Raw genomic sequence first — 6,741 nt, forward strand, 5'->3', positions numbered from 1 at the left:
CTTTTTCTGTACTATGATTTGAAAATATCAAAAAATCATCAACATAAACTCCAACAATAGTTTTCTTATTATTGTTATGATTTTTAACAAATACACAAGGCTCAAGTTTACTCTTAGTATATCCTAAGTTACACAAAGTTTCATCAACCTTTTTATACCAAGCAAGTGATGATTGCTTTAAGCCATAAACAGCCTTTTTTAATTTTAACACTTTATTTGAATCAATGACAGGAAAACCTTCTGGCAAATGCATAAAAATGCTTTCTTTAAGCTGGCCATTAAGAAAGGCTGTTGTGACATCTAAATGAGTGATATCCATATCCAGGGACTGAAAAACCGCAAAAGACCGGTAACCTAAAATAAAGGTATCAATTGAATAGGTATCCAAAGCTAAGGGTACCCGAATAAAATCGCAAAAGACCGATACCTAAGATAAGGGTATCAATTGAATAGGTATCCAAAGCTAACGGTACCCGAATAAAATCGCACAAGACCGATACCTAAACTAAGGGTATCAATTGAAAAGCTATAGAACTGTAACGGTACCCGAATAAAATCGCAAACGACCGATACCTACACAAAGGGTATCAATTGAATAGGTATCCAAAGCTAACGGTACCCGAATAAAATCGCACAAGACCGATACCTAAACTAAGGGTATCAATTGAAAAGCTATACAACTGTAACGGTACCCGAATAAATAAAATGTAATAGGTACATTTTTCAAACGGTACCGCTACAGTTGAAAGGGTACCGTACGGTACCGTTTCAAGTAGACTTCTACTTTGGAATCCAAGATGGCGGCTGTGCACTCGTCATAAAAGTCGTCATGGATATCGTTTTATAGGTTTTAGGGAGTGCAGATTTCGAAATTGATGACCATTTTGGAATCCAAGATGGCGGCCGTGCACTCTGTCATAAAAGTCGTCATGGATATCGTTTTATAGGTTTTAGGGAGTGCAGATTTCGAAAATGATGACCATTTTGGAATCCAAGATGGCGGCCGTGCATTCTGTCATAAAAGTCGTCATGGATATCGTTTTATAGGTTTTAGGGAGTGCAGATTTCGAAAATATTGACCATTTTGGAATCCAAGATGGCAGCCGTGCACTCTGTCATAAAAGTCGTCATGGATATCGTTTTATAGGTTTTAGGGATTGCAGATTTCGAAAATGATGACCATTTTGGAATCCAAGATGGCGGCCGTGCACTCTTGTCATAAAAGTCGTCATGGATATCGTTTTATAGGTTTTAGGGAGTGCAGATTTCGAAAATGATGACCATTTTGGAATCCAAGATGGCGGCCGTGCATTCTGTCATAAAAGTCGTCATGGATATCGTTTTATAGGTTTTAGGGAGTGCAGATTTCGAACATATTGACCATTTTGGAATCCAAGATGGCGGCCGTGCACTCTGTCATAAAAGTCGTCATGGATATCGTTTTATAGGTTTTAGGGAGTGCAGATTTCGAAAATGATGACCATTTTGGAATCCAAGATGGCGGCCGTGCATTCTGTCATAAAAGTCGTCATGGATATCGTTTTATAGGTTTTAGGGAGTGCAGATTTCGAAAATATTGACCATTTTGGAATCCAAGATGGCGGCCGTGCACTCTGTCATAAAAGTCGTCATGGATATCGTTTTATAGGTTTTAGGGAGTGCAGATTTCGAAAATGATGACCATTTTGGAATCCAAGATGGCGGCCGTGCATTCTGTCTTAAAAGTCGTCATGGATATCGTTTTATAGGTTTTAGGGAGTGCAGATTTCGAAATTGATGACCATTTTGGAATCCAAGATGGCGGCCGTGCATTCTGTCATAAAAGTCGTCATGGATATCGTTTTATAGGTTTTAGGGAGTGCAGATTTCGAAAATATTGACCATTTTGGAATCCAAGATGGCGGCCGTGCACTCTGTCATAAAAGTCGTCATGGATATCGTTTTATAGGTTTTAGGGAGTACAGATTTCGAAAATGATGACCATTTTGGAATCCAAGATGTCGGCCGTGCACTCTGTCATAAAAGTCGTCATGGATATCGTTTTATAGGTTTTAGGGAGTGCAGATTTCGAAAATGATGACCATTTTGGAATCCAAGATGGCGGCCGTGCATTCTGTCATAAAAGTCGTCATGGATATCGTTTTATAGGTTTTAGGGAGTGCAGATTTCGAACATATTGACCATTTTGGAATCCAAGATGGCGGCCGTGCACTCTGTCATAAAAGTCGTCATGGATATCGTTTTATAGGTTTTAGGGAGTGCAGATTTCGAAAATGATGACCATTTTGGAATCCAAGATGGCGGCCGTGCATTCTGTCTTAAAAGTCGTCATGGATATCGTTTTATAGGTTTTAGGGAGTGCAGATTTCGAAATTGATGACCATTTTGGAATCCAAGATGGCGGCCGTGCATTCTGTCATAAAAGTCGTCATGGATATCGTTTTATAGGTTTTAGGGAGTGCAGATTTCGAAAATATTGACCATTTTGGAATCCAAGATGGCGGCCGTGCACTCTGTCATAAAAGTCGTCATGGATATCGTTTTATAGGTTTTAGGGAGTACAGATTTCGAAAATGATGACCATTTTGGAATCCAAGATGTCGGCCGTGCACTCTGTCATAAAAGTCGTCATGGATATCGTTTTATAGGTTTTAGGGAGTGCAGATTTCGAAAATGATGACCATTTTGGAATCCAAGATGGCGGCCGTGCATTCTGTCATAAAAGTCGTCATGGATATCGTTTTATAGGTTTTAGGGAGTGCAGATTTCGAAAATATTGACCATTTTGGAATCCAAGATGGCGGCCGTGCACTCTGTCATAAAGTCGTCATGGATATCGTTTTATAGGTTTTAGGGAGTACAGATTTCGAAAATGATGACCATTTTGGAATCCAAGATGTCGGCCGTGCACTCTGTCATAAAAGTCGTCATGGATATCGTTTTATAGGTTTTAGGGAGTGCAGATTTCGAAAATGATGACCATTTTGGAATCCAAGATGGCGGCCGTGCATTCTGTCATAAAAGTCGTCATGGATATCGTTTTATAGGTTTTAGGGAGTGCAGATTTCGAACATATTGACCATTTTGGAATCCAAGATGGCGGCCGTGCACTCTGTCATAAAAGTCGTCATGGATATCGTTTTATAGGTTCTAGGGAGTGCAGATTTCGAAATTGATGACCATTTTGGAATCCAAGATGGCGGCCGTGCACTCTGCCATAAAAGTCGTCATGGATATCGTTTTATAGGTTTTACGGAGTGCAGATTTCGAAAATGATGACCATTTTGGAATCCAAGATGGCGGCCGTGCATTCTGTCATAAAAGTCGTCATGGATATCGTTTTATAGGTTTTAGGGAGTGCAGATTTCGAAAATGATGACCATTTTGGAATCCAAGATGGCGGCCGTGCACTCTGTCATAAAAGTCGTCATGGATATCGTTTTATAGGTTTTAGGGAGTGCAGATTTCGAAATTGATGACCATTTTGGAATCCAAGATGGCGGCCGTGCAATCTGTCATAAAAGTCGTCATGGATATCGTTTTATAGGTTTTAGGGAGTGCAGATTTCGAAAATGATGACCATTTTGGAATCCAAGATGGCGGCCGTGCACTCTGTCATAAAAGTCGTCATGGATATCGTTTTATAGGTTTTAGGGAGTGCAGATTTCGAAAATGATGACCATTTTGGAATCCAAGATGGCGGCCGTGCACTGTCATAAAAGTCGTCATGGATATCGTTTCATAGGTTTTAGGGAGTGCAGATTTCGAAAATGATGACCATTTTGGAATCCAAGATGGCGGCCGCACTGTGGGCTGAAAATCGGCCTTCATAGAAATAGAAACCGAAGTATTAATTTTGAATTTTTTTATTGGAATAGCTTTTGTTTGGTTTTATTATGTCCAAAAATTAATCTTAGCTAATTTGGTTGGAGAAATAATTAATTATATTTTTTTTTTTTTCAAAATCTTTGTATGGCGCGTATCAGAAAAATCGAGTTTTCTCCGAAAATAAAATTTAACCGTAATATCCTGACAGATGATTTTAAAACCAATTATTCTTGATTTTTCCATATAATTAGATTTTTCCTACGGGGTGCACTTTTTTTTTAAATCGATGTAATTTTTTAATTTTTTTTTTGTATTTTTTTTATTGTAATACGGTTAAACTTGTTACTTTGACTACAAAAAAATAATTTGAGTTTGATCGAACCAATAATCTACGCGTAGTGAATTTTTGTTTTAACCAAATGTATGGAGCGTACGAGTAAAACGGTTCTTTTTTTTCAAAAATTAATTGTATACCGTAATATCCTTGCAGATGTACCAACCTTGTATCAATTATTAAGGATATTTTGACATAACGCGAACTTTTCTACCGTATGCACTTATCTAATAAAAAATAAAAAAAACTTATTTTTTCATGCTGAAATAACTTTTGCTCATTGTTTTAATTAAGTAGATAAATAATAAACACACAAGTTACAAGTAGAAAATTGAAAATAAAACCATTACATCCATCATTCACTACGCGTAAGTTATTGGTTCGATCAAACTCAAATTCATTTTTTGTAGTCAAAATAACGAATATAACCGTATTAAAAAAAATCGATTTAAAACAAAGTGCACCCCGTAGGAAAATTCTAATTATGTGGAAAAATCAAGAATAATTGGTTTTAAAATCATCTGTCAGGATATTACGGTAAAATTTTATTTTCGGAGAAAACTCGATTTTTCTGATACGCGCCATACAAAGATTTTGAAAAAAAAATATAACTAATTATTTTTCCAACCAAATTAGCTAAGATTTGAGCTATATGTTTGAGCCTTTTGGGGTGGAAACCCTTGGCCCGTGGGGACCTGGCGCTCACAACATTTTTAAAGAGCTTTCGAAGCGCCTCGTGTAGGCAACGGGTGACAAGAGGGCTGGCTCTTACCTCGCACAACGCATTGGCATTGCTGTCCAGCGCGGCAATGCCGCCAGCCTTCTAGGCACCTTGCCACAAGGCACCGAGCTGGAGCCAATTTTTAGGGTTCCGTAGCCAAATGGCAAAAAACGGAACCCTTATAGATTCGTCATGTCCGTCTTTCTGTCCGATTCTGTCACAGCCACTTTTTTCCGAAACTATAAGAGCTATATTGATCAAAAAAACTTAGTAAGTGGATGTATTCTATGATCCGCATTAAGATGTTCACACAAAAATAGAAAAAAAACAATAAATTTTGGGGGTTCCCCATACTTAGAACTGAAACTCAAAAAATCTTTTTTCATCAAACCGGTCTTCAAAAATGATATTGAGGTTTCTAATATCATTTTTTTCTAAAATGAATAGTTTGCGCGAGAGACACTTCCAAAGTGGTAAAATGTGTGTCCCCCCCCCCCCCCTGTAACTTCTAAAATAACAGAATGAAAAATCTAAAAAAAATATATGATATACATTACCATGCAAACTTCCACCTTCCAAATTGGTTTTGAACGAGATCTAGTGAGTAGTTTTTTTTTTAATACGTCATAAAATTAAAAAAAAAATTTTCATCAAACCCATACGTGTGGGGTATCTATGGATAGGTCTTCAAAAATGATATTTAGGTTCCTAATATCATTTTTTTCTAAACTGAATAGTTTGCGCGAGAGACACTTCCAAAGTGGTAAAATGTGTGTCCAAAGTGGTAAAATGTTGAACAAGATCTAGTAAGTAGATTTTTTTTAATACGTCTTAAATGGTACGGAACCCTTCATGCGCGAGTCCGACTCGCACTTGGCCGCTTTTTACTTATAACTTTAGTTGTAGTTTTTAGTTTTGAATCTTTTTCCTTTTTATCTTTATGTAGTTTTGTTTAAGATATATTTTAATGTAGTTTTTATTTTTATTTTTTTAATAATATATTCTTAGACGCTACTTACGATAGATTAATTTTGGGACATAATAAAACCCAACAAAAGCTATTCCAATAAAAAAAGTTCAAATTTAAGACTTCGGTTTCTATTTCTATGAAGGCCGATTTTCAGCCCACCGTGCGCCGTTTTGTCACCTAACTAGAGACGGACGGACGGTCATTTTTTGGTAGGTACATGGAGATTGTATTCCTTACGTCCGACTTCCATATTTAAATTGTATCAATTTTATAGTGACATCTGGTGGCGTAGTTTGCATAATCGGAAGTCGACTTTAAGCAAAAGTTAGAGATGTCTCGCTTCAATTAATATAAATCGCCTCCATCTTAACTAATGTTAACTACATTTCTAAGTGTCGCCCCATGAGTAAGACTGACACCGACAAGGCCAGAGTTGAAACGCGAGTGCAAGACATTCACCATGGAATTCGTGGATTTAGATAAAGTGAAAAGTAAAAGTAAGTTATGTTATATTCATAAAATAGGTCCTCTGGGATCCTCAGATATTGATTTTCATCTCAATCTGAGCTTAAATGCCGAAATCAAAACTGGCGTGCGTTTTCTAAAAATTTGACCTCAGAATCATAATAAAGGTCCTCTGGGATCCTCAGATATCGTTTTTCATCTCAATCTGAGCTTAAATGCCGAAAACATAAATGGCGTGCGTTTTCTAAAAATTTGACTTCAGAATCATAATAAAGGTCCTCAGGGATCCTCAGATATCGATTTTCATCTCAATCTGAGCTTAAATGCCGAAATTTTAAATGGCGTGCGTTTTCTAAAAATTTGACCTCAGAATCATAATAAAGGTCCTCTGGGATCCTCAGATATCGATTTTCATCTCAATCT

The sequence above is a fragment of the Cydia pomonella genome, chromosome 27 (genome assembly GCF_033807575.1).
Source record: "Cydia pomonella isolate Wapato2018A chromosome 27, ilCydPomo1, whole genome shotgun sequence".
Classification (NCBI taxonomy): domain Eukaryota; kingdom Metazoa; phylum Arthropoda; class Insecta; order Lepidoptera; family Tortricidae; genus Cydia; species Cydia pomonella.